Source organism: Nannobrachium achirus (assembly GCF_963921795.1).
Source record: "Nannobrachium achirus genome assembly, chromosome: 21".
Classification (NCBI taxonomy): Eukaryota; Metazoa; Chordata; class Actinopteri; order Myctophiformes; family Myctophidae; genus Nannobrachium; species Nannobrachium achirus.
Genome location: NC_137828.1, coordinates 46964423 through 46979414, shown reverse-complemented (window position 1 = coordinate 46979414; position 14992 = coordinate 46964423). Strand labels below are relative to the sequence as shown.

General features: G+C 41.2%; 1 protein-coding gene across 3 annotated transcripts in view; it reads right to left on the bottom strand.

Moving 5' to 3' along the window:
* LOC308307025 (uncharacterized protein) overlaps window positions 1–9468 on the bottom strand; it is a 154238-nt gene extending 144770 nt beyond the window's left edge. For all 3 annotated transcript variants that reach the window (XM_080752114.1, XM_080752113.1, XM_080752115.1), the window contains exon 1: window positions 9388–9468. The gene's annotated coding sequence lies outside the window, so the exon portion shown is untranslated. The remainder of the gene's footprint in view (window positions 1–9387) is intronic.
* Window positions 9469–14992: the final 5524 nt, after the last annotated feature.

Below are 14992 nucleotides of genomic sequence, written 5' to 3'. Positions count from 1 at the left end.
GAGGAAGGGGGATTACTGTGAGCGCCTCAATCTGTAAAACTCCATTCTAACTCTCACTCATTCGTTCATTCATTCAATCCCCCGCTGTCACGTAATCTCAAACTCCACCATTCTAAACATGACCCAGCCAAACACGCAGATGTGACACATGTAATGTTCATAATGCTTCTACATGAAGGGCTGATATACTGTACATGTATATACAGTATATATTTGTTTAAAAGTGGACGTTTGAAGCTTCTGGAACAAAATTTTATTTCAATTTGAATGTTCGACGGGTGGAGGAGGTGGGGGAATGGGGGATTAATAAATCGGGGGGAATTAATGAGTCTAGGAGGTCAAGCTGCGTTGCTCACTTGGCTTGTGTGGCTGCTCAAAAACTGTTAACAACATGGCTGTCAAAATTAAATAAGAAATGAGTTGCAGCCTCAGATTATTATATAGAGATCTATACATAATGAATAACGTGACAATAGCTTTTGAGTGAGTTAAGTGAGTTTGAGTGATTGTTATAGTGAAGGTAGATTCTAACAGGCATAAAATAAGTTATTGGACAAATGAAAACGACAGCAGTACATAGCACAGTACAACAGGCTGCATGGATTTACCGGTAAGTCAATACAGTCAGGGCAGTTTGAGTGCATGGAACTTCAATGATGGTTGATGAATACAAAAGTCCTTTTCAACAGTAAAGTCAGTTATCTAATATCTACTTGAAGGAGAAAGCTGGTGTATGTCAAAAGCAAACCGTTTTGATGAAGAACAGTTTTAGAAGCTTTGAATCCATGTAGGAGTCTTGTGTGTTTGGCTAGCAGCTTGTATGCAGCGGCTGTAAGGGAGTTACCTTACATGTTGATGATGACCTCATCGACCTGGCTTCAAACCCAATCATTAAAATGCATAATTTATGGATGTGGAAACGGCAACCTGTAGTCTGTGAGGCGGGAGGCTTTCTTCTCAAGGCTGCCGAGCAAAAGGGAGTGAACTTCACCCTCCCGGAACTGTCTGGAAACGCCACCGCTGAAACATTGTTCTGTGATTTGACACAGCCATTGATACTGGTGAGTAAGCATAATCTGAGCTGGCCATTAACATCCACATAGCAAGCCCATACACAACAGCACAATAATGCTGAGCTGTTCAATGTTGAACAAATGCAAATTCAATCTGTGTTCTAACTTGATGCGAGGGGTTCAGGATTTAGATTTGGAACTATTTGCGAGGTCATGTTAGGACTGACTGACTTTCTGACGTTCTAGTGTTAACAACCGTAGAGCATATCTGCCAACAGCTCTGTTGCCTGCAAGGACAAGGACACATAGAGAGGAGAGGAGACACATTTGGCCCATTGTGCAGGACATTAGGGTCTATTATTAGTAGTTGAATTGATAATCTAATATTCATTTATTGTTAAGCTTTTTAAACCAGAGCAGAAAGTCAAATCTGTGCTCATCAGCAGCCATATTGATTCTACAGCAGGGGTCTTCAACAGGGGGTCCCCAGAGTTACTACAGGGGGTCGCCAAATCTTTGTGTAATATGATCATGTTTTTTACATTAATCACTTGAACCCTAGCATACCTAATGTGGAACATTAGCCAAAACATAGCAGATCTACAAGCTCACAACGCCTCTCTGCTATGTTTTGGCACAGCGGTTTGGTGTAGAGGGAAAATAAGAGTAGACTAGTACTGTAGGTATAGACAGGTCAAGTGGTTAAATGTATGAAAATACACATTAATCCAACCTACACAGATGATAGTGCTGTCAAACAAGTCTAAGCTGTATAAGAAATCCATAAACATTTTTAATCTGCAACACAATTTTATATTCATCTCTCGCTCATCTAAGGGGTCCTTGGCCTGAAACAGTTGATGACCCCTGTTCTACAGTAAACATGATGTGATGCATTATAGATTTTCTGTGGGTAAAATGGGTGTGATGCCTGGCCATCAGCACTGGCAGTACTAGAGCTAATGAGCTCTGCTACGACCAATATCGATCTTTCCCCACACACATTACATCAGCTCACAAACACCCTCGCTGACCCAGACAGAGACTGGTGGGATAAAACTGGGAACAATCAATCAACTGTTGTTGCTTGACTGCAGCAGTGCAGTCACACCTTTAATGTACGATGGTGCATTAATACCGCTTTTTACGACAGTGCATTAATAGCGTTTTTTACGACGGTGCATTAATAGCACTTTTTATCTAAAGTGCTTTACATAGAGATAGATAGGCTTCAGAGTATTGCTCAAGGACACTTCGTCACCAACTCTGGGGGAGCCCGGGATCAAACTGGGAACCTTGCGGTTTCCATTCGGCCACTCTACCGGCCACTCTACCCCTGAGCCACTGTCCTCAGAAGTTTTGGGGACCACCCACCCAAAGCCAAGGTCTCCCCTGCCAAGGGGTACACTACCATCACTCACTGACTCTGTTGACAATATCAGCTAACCAAAGCTCAAATCCTAAACACAGTAGATTCAAAATGCAAGATCCATCACTGCAACACAGACGTTCATTAATCTTTTCAGTGGAATTAGGCATGTTAGCAATTAATAACTTGGGATAAAATAATTAAAACAAATTGCCAAATTGAAAAGGCGTTATCTCCTGCCTCAAAGGTTGTATGCAGTCTTTTTCTGGGAGTAGACCAAACAGCAGGCAGAGAACGGCATTGTTAGGGGAACAAGAGAGGAAATGGTGAGGATTTTCTGTGCTTCCTGGATCCTTGAGGAGTCTGCAGTGAGTGAACTAGAGCAGTGGTTCTCAAAGTGGGGTCCGGGGACACCCCAGTGGGTCCTTGGGGGGGTTCCAGGGGGTCCTCAGCAAAATGTGTTACTATAGCATAGCATCAAAATCAGTTTAACCACTTTAACCCTACAGACGTCATCCGCTATTTGAAAATAGACAATCTACAAGCTCATTTTTATATAGATGTTTCAAAAGAATCAAGGATAATAAAAACAAAATCCTGTATGGGTGTCCCCATCACAAAATATTTTTAGATGGGGGTCCCCAGCCAAATACATATTAATTTTGGGGTCCTTGAGATTAACACATTTTACAATGCATTGATATTCTTTTCTAGAGTCTTCTAACTCCAGCATCCAAGATGTTCTTCAATGAAGGTGAACAGTATGGACCAGTTTTCCTGCCAACCTGACCAATCCGGGCTTATTTGGTTGGGTTAAGGATGTTGATTAACTCATTAAAGACATTATATTTATCATTATTATATTATGTATATATATTTACATGACCCGCACAATGCTCGCATCACTGTGTGTGTGTGTGTGTGTGTGTGTGTGTGTGTGTGTGTGTGTGTGTGTGTGTGTGTGTTTGTGTTAGTGTTTTCAAAAATATCGATTTATCGAAAAGTATCGATTTTGAATATAGTATCGATTTTCAATATGACTTTTCCATAGTATCAATAATATCGATACTCAGTTTTTACCTCTCGTTGGTTTACACCAATGTTACTTTTATGTGTAAGATATCCTTCCTACTTTGGCTTATTCCTAGTTATTTTAAAGGCATATTTGTACTTAGAATATGAAAACATCAAAGGCAGGCCTTTAAAAAGTGCACTACCATCTACCTCAAGAAGTTCTGTATTTTTCTTTAAATATATATATCCACGAGTTTCCTACGCCCCATAGTGCATTGCGCAAACGTCTGCACCGAGGTTCCGCCGCCGATTTACAAGCTCACAACGGGTTGCATCTGCGACACGATGTGAGCTTGTATGTCTGCTGTTAAACCCGGAAGTTTGGTCCTGATAGTCTCCAGTAAACTCCCGCGGAAACTTGTGGATATATACTGTATATTGAACTAAAACTGCTGTGGTTGCGTGGTATCGAAAATGGTATTGAGTATCGTCAGTTTTCCAAATATCGTATCGAAGTTAGAAATCCAGTATCCTGAGAAGCCTAGTGTGTGTGTGTGTGTGTGTAAATGAGGGGAAAGGAGATCAGAGCAGATTACGGAAAGGAGAGGCAAAACGTTCATAAAGTGGAAGGGGATGAGGGTGCGGTGGAGGAGAGCAGTGTGTGTGTGTGTGTGTGTGTGTGTGTGTGTGTGTGTGTGTGTGTGTGTGTGTGTGCGTGTGTGTGTGTGTGTGCGCCAATAAATCAATAAATGTTTAAAATTGACACACCATGGTGTCAACAGGAGATGATACTATGGGTTCTTATAGGCTTCAGAAACAGGAGATGATACTATCAGTTCTGCATACACAATAGGCTTCGATTCCCAAACCCAGCAATGTGTCTAGGTAACCCTGAGCAAGACACTGACTGTATTCCCTGATGCTAGACCACAGTGTATCCCATCACATGGAATACACTTAGGCCACGGCTACATGAATCTGGATATTTCTGAAGATTTCTTTGTGCGATTGGGGCTTGCAGCCACACGAAGCTGGATATTTCGGCCGCTAAACTGGATATTTTTGAAACCGGATAAACAAGTGAATATTTAAGAATATCTGATTCACTGGATCCATGTAGGCATGAAAACTGAAGTTGCTCTGAAGACGATGACGTTAAGTGCGTGAGTGTGCAGCTCCATGCATGTAAGAGAGAGAGAGAGAGAGAGAGAGAGAGAGAGAGAGAGAGAGAGAGAGAGAGAGAGAGAGATAGTCACAACATACACACATACACTCACACACTGACACACACATGCACAACCAAGCCCATAGACATAGAAAGGTAACACTGGGGCTTTGGTAAAAGAGGACTGGCAAGCTTCCGGAATTCTGAAGGACGCTTCCTTGTGCGTCACAGAATGGGATGCTCGGTAGGCCAATCAGATGTGGGACTCCCTCTTTCCCACTGCAGGGGGCAGAGTAGCCTAGCGCAGCTAGACAATCCACCCATGTTAAAACAAGGAGGGGATATAGATTGCATTTAGTTAGCTGCATTAGTATATAGTCTGGCCAAGCCAGGCTAGGGGCAGAGTGCCTTCCAAAGTTTCACAGTTACACACTTCCGCCAGTCCTGCTTTACCAGTCGCAGCGGCGGATGAGGTATCTAGCTTTTTGAGCGGTGGTTACACCGTCTCCTATACGTGGCCGTGTATGTATGCGTACGTGCGTGTCTGTCTGTCTGTCTGTCTGTCTGTCTGTCTGTATGTAGCCTGCAGTACCTTTTCTGACCACACATGTTAAGGGAGGGGCACTGTTGTTCAGGCCAGCCGGCCAGGCACAATCACACTCACATTCACACATACACGCACGCACGCACGCACACACACGCAGCCTCCACCGCTCAGTTCACACAAGAGTGATTTTTATATCTGTGACCAAGTCTGCACGCATGTTTGTTCTTCTATAGTATTACAAATCACTTACGGCAACGGCGCCACCTACTGGCCTGGCATGCTTGTTGGAGCTGATCATGGGAGCAAAATATTTTTGTTGACTCGTGTGGACCTGGATATTTTTCTATGTGGATATATGAAAATCTGGGATCTGAAAAAGATTCAGATTCGTGTAGCCGTGGCCTTATAGATCAACATTACACAAACACTCGCTGCACACATAAGGTCCTATAGCAGCCACGCATGAGTCACATGTTACTAATTTCATTATTTGGAACCTCAGAGGAACAAATTCCCCTCACTGGTATTTTGGTTTTATCTGCCCAACCCATAAGCCTTTTCTCACAGGACATAGATTCAGAATAAGATGATATATGAAGATGTCATACCTTGGTAGAGAAGGAACTACAGAAATAATAATAACTTATGGTCCATTGTTGTGTGCATCCTCCATTGTTCTCTATCTGTTGACTAACATTCCAGGACAAACCCCAAAACATTCCACAACATGGATCTCACACAGCTCTCTGAAGAAGCACATTCCCTTTCAAATCATCTTCTCACTTCCCTAAGCTTGTTGAGTCCTGGAAAGGCTTATGAATCCCTCTCCTCCCGAATGACTCAGATTTGGACCACTGAGAAATGATACACTTATTTTAGAAGGGGAATAACATTTGGTCAACTGTGTTCCTACTTCCCACAGACAAGGAAATCTAGAGCTGTGAATGTTATTAATTCTCAACCAATGCTAGAGGAAAGACATTAGGGGTTTGTCTGTGTTAAAGCACAGCAGCAGTACTCAAAGGAATACATTTTGGTGACTCAATCCATGCTTGTGTGGTAAAAAGGCTGATGGGTAGGTTTCAACCCTGTGGATTCTGTATTTTGTGTAAGAGATTATGTGAAGCTATGTTTTTGTACTGTCAACAAGCAGCTGCAGCTTGCCTGCATGTTAGCATTCAATATGGCCCACCCTGCCCGCTCTATGTAATCCATACTGCTCAATCATCGATACTGCACAGCCAAATCTGCATGTTGCAGCCTGCATTTCAGTCAAAGTAAATGCTGTTTTTACAGGAAATTGGGCAAATACATGGTTAAGTACTTGTACTTTTTGGCATCAGGGACTAGCAATTAAAAAGTTGGCCCGCAGCCGCAGGGGCAGAGTACTAATTCTAAACACAGCCACTCAACACTGGAAAAAGAACAGCATGAGGTGAAAGTATGAGGTGTGTAATTAGGGTATTTTGGGGCTGGTGAATCCATTCCAACCATTAGTTATCAGTAAAAATTACTCCTTGGCCATAAAATAGGCCACACCTACTTTTGTGTGTCCACAAGACATATAATATTGGCAATTAAAAAAATGGTTGGAGTAGGGTTTGAATTGATGAAAACTATTCAAGATCAGGCGGGTAAGCGCACATCATGACACACAGGATAACATGATACAATCTGACAAGGAACACTCAAAAGGGTGTTGTGATTGAAATAGTTCAGAGGTGATAGAAGACACCTTTATTAACACATTTGTGAAGAAAGCTATTGATTTAGATTTAGTTCCCAGATTGGTCGACTAACTTTCCCTTACTATTAGTATAGGGCAAAACACAAGTTCATGTTCATTTAGCCTACCAGTGTATTTTTTTTTGAGCGGTGGTCACAACGCTCCTATACGTGGCCGTGTGTGTGGGTCTGTCTGTCTGTCTGTCTGTCTGTCTGTCTGTCTGTCTCCGTAGCCTGCAGTAACCTTTTCTGACCACACATGTTAAGGGAGGGGCGCTGTTGCACACACACACACACACACACACACACACACACACACACACACACACACACACACACACACACACACACACACACACACACACACACACACACACACACCACCGCTCAGTTCACACGAGTGTGATTTTTCTTTTCTTTTTTCAACACAGGCCCATTAACACTCTGGGTTTTATGTATCAGTACCCCAATACTATGTCAGAACAGAACAATTTAAAGGAGTGGGTTAATACTTTTAGAAGAAAAGGTAGGAAAACTTGGTGCCTGACTGTAATTGGAAAGATCTGGTCTATATAATGGCTGCAGTTGAGTTTGACTTTAGTGTTTCTGGAACGTGGCAGCAATAGCTCCTGAAATGCCGGCCGAAAACATACCTTTCAAAATCCTCATGAAAACTGACAGTATACAATGTTTCAACTAAAGCCAATCAGTGGTGGCACTACTGTATACCAGGGACTCACTACTGGAAATAGACCTTAAAATTCATAATTTGGCAATATCCTGATTGGGTCAAAGCCAATATTAATTGAGGGCCCGAGACCAGACATACCTCTCATTCCTGTATCAGCAATCTGAGGATCGTAGAATAATATAGACCAGGGGTAGGCAACCTTAGGTACGGGTGCCAAAATTGGCAAATACTGTGTGTGTGTGGGTGTGTGTGTGTGTGTGCGTACGTGCGTGCGTGCGTGCGTGTGACAAGAACAATCTGCACTTGTAATACCTGACAAAGCTAAAATACAACTCTCTGTAGAGTTTTCAAACCATTGGGGGAAATGAAGGTGTCAGTAACAAGGTTTAAACACAGGAGGTATAGGGGCGGGGCACAGTTAGGAGTAAAATTAAATAGTTAAGCTTATACAGTACCATTAAGCTTTAGGTTTTAGGTAGCCGCAAATTGCAACACTAGATTTTTTTATACTCGGATGAATCTAGGGTTGCAATACCTCCCATAGGCAGCCGATGCATGAAAACAGTTTTTTGCTAACTGATTGTATTAAACGACTTCAAACTCACCAATATTGTAGCTCTATGGAAAGCTTGGAATTTACTCTTGCTAGCTGCAAAGTGTTTGTTTCTGAAAAATCCACCGTAGAAATGTTAGGAGCTACTTTCTATCAAGAAATTGGCTTCAGGTGATTGCTGGAGTTTGGAAGCGCTTGTGGGAAGTCAATCAGCGGTCCTGTGTACCAGCTGGTTCTGAATGTCACATAATGCAGGAGGCAACGGGGCGCTGCGTAATGGAAGACCGAGCGCTTCCGAAGTTCAGCACTTAGAAAATAAACCATGTCTGCTCGGATTTCTTGACAGAAAATAAATCATAACAATTCTACGGAGGATTTTTCAGAAACAAACACTTTGCAGCTAGCAAGAGTAAATTCCAAGCTTTCCATAGAGCTACAATATTGGTGAGTTTGAAGTCGTTTAATACAATCAGTTAGCAAAAAACTGTTTTCATGCATCGGCTGCCTATGGGAGGTATTGCAACCCTAGATTCATCCGATTATAAAAAAAATCTAGTGTTGCAATTTGCGGCTAGGTTTTAGGTTGAGGTTCTGGCACTAAATATCTGCAATGGGTCTCTGAATGTAGTAATAATAAATATGTACAGTCTAAGGGGACAACACATACTTTTGTGAAGGATAATACTTACAATGTTATGTAGTAGTAACAACAACAACAACAACAACAATAATATAATTATTAATGGGAAGTGTTTTACCACAATACAAGAGCAAAGCACATATTCCCATATCACCATAAGTTTAAAATGATTAATAAATCACATACATACATCATTAACGAGGAAATATCCTGATATTGGGGCCTGGGGTGTAATGCACAATAATTGTATAGCATACAGTACAGTAGTAGTAGTAAAGTAAAGCAAGGGCAATCGGGTTGAATAATTGCAGACCGTTTTGTTAGACTTTTCAAACACTATGGCACTGTGTGTGTGTGAGAGAGAGAGAGAGAGAGAGAGAGAGAGAGAGAGAGACGGTGAGAGAGAGATACTTTAGCTTGCACAACTTTGCACCGCTGCTGCTCCTGCGCTGTGTGACAGAGCAACTCCTCCGTGTGCACAGTCACACACACTAGTCAGTCAGTCCACCCCTATGAGATCACTCATCCAAAATCAGCGTCATTTCACTGCTTTAAAACCAACAAACCCCGTACGCCGAGCGAAGCGGCGGCCGCCGCAAAACGGCGTCGTGTGTTTTTAACAGACGTCCCAGATAAGAACCCCAGTGGTTTATGTTTGAGTCAGACTCACCGTTTGTTGAATGTTTTCTGGACAGTTTTAGTCGGGAGTCTCCAAGCTTCGCTGTCACCACACTGGTCCGCCCTCAGTGCAGTGACCGCAAACTTGCTGTTCCACGCCCCCACCGCCGGGCTCCTCTCCAATCGAGTGCCGAGATTGGTGATTGGCGGTAGGATTTGGCCAATCGTAAAGCTTGAATGGATGCATACGACGGCGTTTCCGTCCAATCGTTGCACCCCGGTCAGTCCCGCACGCGAAAACGCCCATGCCCTGAGATTCCCGAATCCGTGGAGTCACGATCCCATAGCCCGGAGGGACGATATAGTGCCATCTCATTCTCACATCACATCATCACACATTTCTTTAAAACTAGAGTTAACAACAGAGCTGTTATCGCAGATAGGCAACTGATAGCTGTCATATAAATGTGCAATGTGTTGACACCTGTAATGTTTTATTTTATTTTACCCTAATTTACCCTGTCTTAATGTCTCAATGAATTGTTGAATTGTGGTATAATTATTTATAATGTGGTATTACTGTGGTATTTATTGCCTTACATTGAGACACTGCTGTATTTGCTTCATGTTAAGGCTATAGTAGCCTATATTGCACAATGTTGCAAGTTGCCACCTAGGCTTAGTAGGCTAGAACGTTTATTTAATTGTAGGTATTATTATTCATCCACGTGATGTCATGTATCATGTTGTTCGATCATATTTAGCAATTTATTCTGTTCACAATAGGATATTATATCATGTATATTATTAATATAGTGACTGACTATGTATGAATGATGAATGAATGGATGGATGGATGGAGATTTTGAGTCTGTTTTTTCCTACCACCTAACCAATCACAGCGCGACTGTCCCTTCGAGCCATGAGATTTACTTTGCCCCGTTTGATCGTCACTCCACGCTTGGACGGACAAGCGGCCCGTCCATTGAATGAGTTTGACTCCTTTTACGGGACAGTGCGGGTCCAATCCATACAGGTAGGCCTAGTCCAATCACTGACAGACAGGGACATGCTCTGAATACGGCCACTCAAACCCAGCGAGATCCTACCAAATAAAATGAATCAGTGAGACGAAGAATTATCCTTATTCGAGGAAATAAAAAAAGTGCGAACAACTTGACGAAGTTGTTGAAGTGGATTTTTTTAGTCGTAAAAGTAAACCCGGTATCAATTTAAGTTACGTGGAAAAACTACAAGAAAGAAACTGTTTTGTTGTTTTTATGCGACACAAATAATTGCTTTCTGGAATCTGCGTGCACGCGCACTTTTTATTCTACTTATGAAGGCGGATGCTGCCAATGCATTTCAATGGGAATGGAGCGTTTTTTCTTTTCTTGTTTTTTTCTTTTGCATAAATTCACAAATGGCAGCAAACCGCTCCATTAATAATAAAAGTGCTAAAAGAGAAATTCAAACTAATTGAACAAACTGGCCAATAAGAGGCTACAGAGCAGAGCCTACAAACAGCATTAACAGCCTTAACAAGAACGATATTATTATTGTATTATTGAAATGGCTCTAGGGATCTTATACACATTTTTAATTTAATTTAGTTAAAATTATTATCATAATGATGTAATTTATTTAAAAACAGAATCAGCGAGTGTGTATTTCGAGCAGCCCCTGGCTGCAGTGTATTTCACACCCATAGGTTCACCTCAACCTAAATCTAGGTTGGCATCCCCATCTAGTGGCCAAAATGGTAAACTTCAACTATAGGCCTTATAAATTATAAGCCAAGGCCTATCTGTCAAGGATTTGAGGTGTGCAATGAATGAGAAGATTTATTTCAACTGAAATATCAAATTTTATCTACAATGAATTTGTAACTATAGCCTACCCCAAAGTTCTGCTTGATGGTTCTACATGTTTTTTTTAATACACATTGCAGACGACTGAACAGCAACTCCTGTCTCCATTTTTGTTAGTCAATTTGCTTAGAGCCTATATTTTTATACTGTAACATTTATATAGATATTGTTTCCGTATTCATGTTATGTTATACAGTCGTGCATTATCATTTGCTGCCTGCACTCGCTGTTTATGTGTAATCTCTGTGTTATGACATGCACTTTGTGCTGCTGGTTGGCTTAACAGGTCTAAAAATAAATCATAGTTAATGTATGTTTTGCATTGACCTAAAGCTGGCAAGTCACCACTTTTCACAGTCCAGTCATCACTTTTCACAGTTTTGTGGGGGCCGTTTTTAGCCCAAGGAATGTTTTTCATGCAAAACAAATGCTTGCAATGGATTCAGAATCATTAAACACCCCTAGTTTGACCCCTCACATGCTAAAGCAGATTTTTGGGGTATTTCCTCAATAGGCCCCAAACCTTTACCCCCCTATTGTACCCCCTTATTGTAAATCGCTCTGGATTAAGAGTCTGCCAAATGCCTAAATTGTAAATTGTACTATTATTATTATTATTATTATTATGGGGGTTCTTGAAAATACAATGTTTGAGAACCACTGTGCTAGTGGACTCCTAATGTGCCTGTACCATGGAGTCAAAGTAAATCAGTGTCTTACATAGAAATCCTGGAGACTTGACATTCAGACAATAATACAATGGTGTGTAAAACAGAAAATCGAAGATTTGCCACATACAAGACCGAATCTCTGTCACGGACACATTTGTCCATGTACGAACACATTGATAACCCCTGCTTCCAAAGCAAGCTCAATCAAATAGTCAACAACACCCGTTCTGACTGTCGACCAGGACCATGACACACATTCACCCACCTCTGTTACAGTGTTTTCAATGTTTTTCTTCTCTTCTGTGTGTGCGTGTGCGTGTGCGTGTGCGTGTGCGTGTGTGTGTGTGTGTGTGCGTGTGTGTGTGTGTGTGTGTCAGACAGACAGGGCCTGCAGAAATCAACTGCATTGCATGTCTTTCTTGTCTTTCTTTTTCCTTTATTTATTCAGGGGAGCCCTCTCTCTTTTTCAAGGAGGCCCTGATCACAGCATAAAAACACAATACAGCAATGAAAAACATCAATATCAAGAAATTGAATCATAATACAATATCAGAAATGCACATAAACAGTTTTTACGTGAAGCAGGTACATACACTATCAACCAAGTGTCCTAAAAAACACTTTAAATGTCTATTGAGACCAATCGAGCCAGTTTCAGAGAGTCCTGAAGTTTGTCCCATTTTATTTGGAGCATAATAAATGAAGGCAGTCTTTCCTTGCTCACTGTTCATACGTGGACAGGTAAATCTAATATGTGCCTGCCGTGTTGATTGTCCAGTGACCTTTAGATCTAAAAGCGAGGATAGGTACAAAGGAAGCTTACCACACAAGGCCTTATAAATAAATAACATACCATGTTGCTCTCTATGAACTGCGAGAGATGGCCATCCCACTTTTTCATATAACACGCAATGATGGGTAAGACCATCGCCATGATAAACCGCAGGGCACTGTGGTATACAGCATCAAGCGGCTTTAGCGTGGAGCGTGAACTTTGAAGCATGCATGTGCAGCAACTCACCAAAATCAAACACAGACATTATTACGGATTGAACAATAGTCTTTCTGCTGGCATGAGAAAAAACAGACCTGTTTCTGTAGTGTTGACCAACCCAATCTGTCCTCTTAGTTTTTTGGTTAGGTGCTCCACATGGAGAGCTTGTCATCTAGCCAAATCCCCAGATATTTGTAAGAAGTAACCAGTTCAATTTGTTCTTTAAGAGTGTAGATACCTGTAGAGGCATTTGTATTTGGAGACCTGGTAAAAACCAAACATTTTTGTTTCATCTGAGTTCAAGACCAGCTTAAGACTAGTTAGAGCCAGTTGAAACCTATTGAAGGCAGTCTGCAATTTTGCAGTGGCCACTTCAAGGGTTGGGCCAGTACTATCTAAAATCATGTCGTCTTCATATAAATGGACATCACAGTGCAGGGAGGGTCGAGGGAAGTGCAATAGTATTCATATAAAGGGTGAATAAAAGAGGACCTAAAATTGAAACCTGAGGGACGCCTTTATTAATTAAAAGAGAACTGCTTGTGTTCTCCCTGTCAGATAGTTTGCAAACCAACTGACAGAGAGGTCATCAAAGCCAATGGAGGATAGCTTCTGTAATGAAATATGATGGTCCAAAGTATCAAACACTTTAGATAGGTCAATAAAGATGGCTGCACACTGCACAGTCAGTGTTGGTGATTATCCAGACCTTCTAGTACCGGTATGTTGTTTGTGACCAGCGTTGTAGCTGTCCCTGTGCTGTGACCTGGTCTGAAACCTGATTGTTGAGGTTGGAGTAAGTTATTTGTGTTCAGGTATGCACGTATCTGGGAACTGACTAGGGATTCTAGGATCTTGGCTAGACTGCACAATTTTGATATTGGCCGTTAATTACTTTTTTTTTTTAAATACATTTTTCCACATTGCAGGAATTTTGCCTGAGGAAAGTGTTAAGTTAAAAATGTGGGCAAGCGGTGACGCAATTATACTTGCTTGCACTAAGATGTCATAAAAATGGTTGAGATCATCTGCACCCTTTGATTTTTTTAGTGCAGATTTGTGACAGTGTATTTAAAACCTCTGTATGTGTAACTGGTTTAAAAGAGAAGCCTCCCAATTTGCGGATTGGTCTTCAGTGCAGCAAGCAAATAAAATGTGTGCACGATGGTGTATTCATCATCATCATCATCATCATCATCCACCCCACCATATCTATTGTTATATTTTTATATTAACAATATTCTCATATAGCAATAACAATATATAAAAGAAAAAGATATGAACACGTTTAGTTTAAGAAATTAAAGCAGACTTCATTTATTTCGTTTATTTTCCTCTACAGTATTCTGCATTTCAAAGCATGCCAAAGAAAGGTTTCAGTTTTTCTGCATAGTGCTGGCTATATGAGTGCCAAGGGTTTCAATTCTTTTACAAGTAGAAGTTGGTACAGTATGTACAGGCAATTGGAGTGACAGAGCAGATCCAGTGTTGTGTAAACTGTACCAAAACAACCCCCAAGTGCTGCAAATATACCTACAAATATTTGGGAACGTGTCTGTCGTGCTTCATAGAAAGTTGATCAGAGATGAAAAGAGCTCAGCAGAATGGAATAGCCATTGACCACTATTTTGGGCACATCATGTATGAATTGAGTTCAAAGGGAGTCAAGGGACCCCAATGCAAACAAGCCTAACAGCTTTGTTGTGGTCTTTATCCTTTTAGTTGACCTTGTATCAGTGAACTGTAGGCTACTGTACCTGTTCCTATGCAAACTTCTAATAAAGTATTCAAATCAATCAATCATTGTAGACAAAAAATTGTAGTTCTACAAGCTCTCAATGCGTCACAAAATTGAACAAAACAGCGCTTAAGTGGTTAAGCGCTTAAACCATACACACCCCATCATCATATGATATAGCAAAAATAGTTGATAGGCTACTGTACAAGCTCACAAAGCATCAAAAAAAATGATGCAAACAGCTTCCGTCATAGCAAAAATAGCCGAACTACAAGCTCACAACAATGCATCACAGAATTGTTGTGCTATTTTCTGACATTTTTCATTTTGACAACTTTTGTACAATGTATGTACAATGTATAGTTTACAATTGGATATAATCC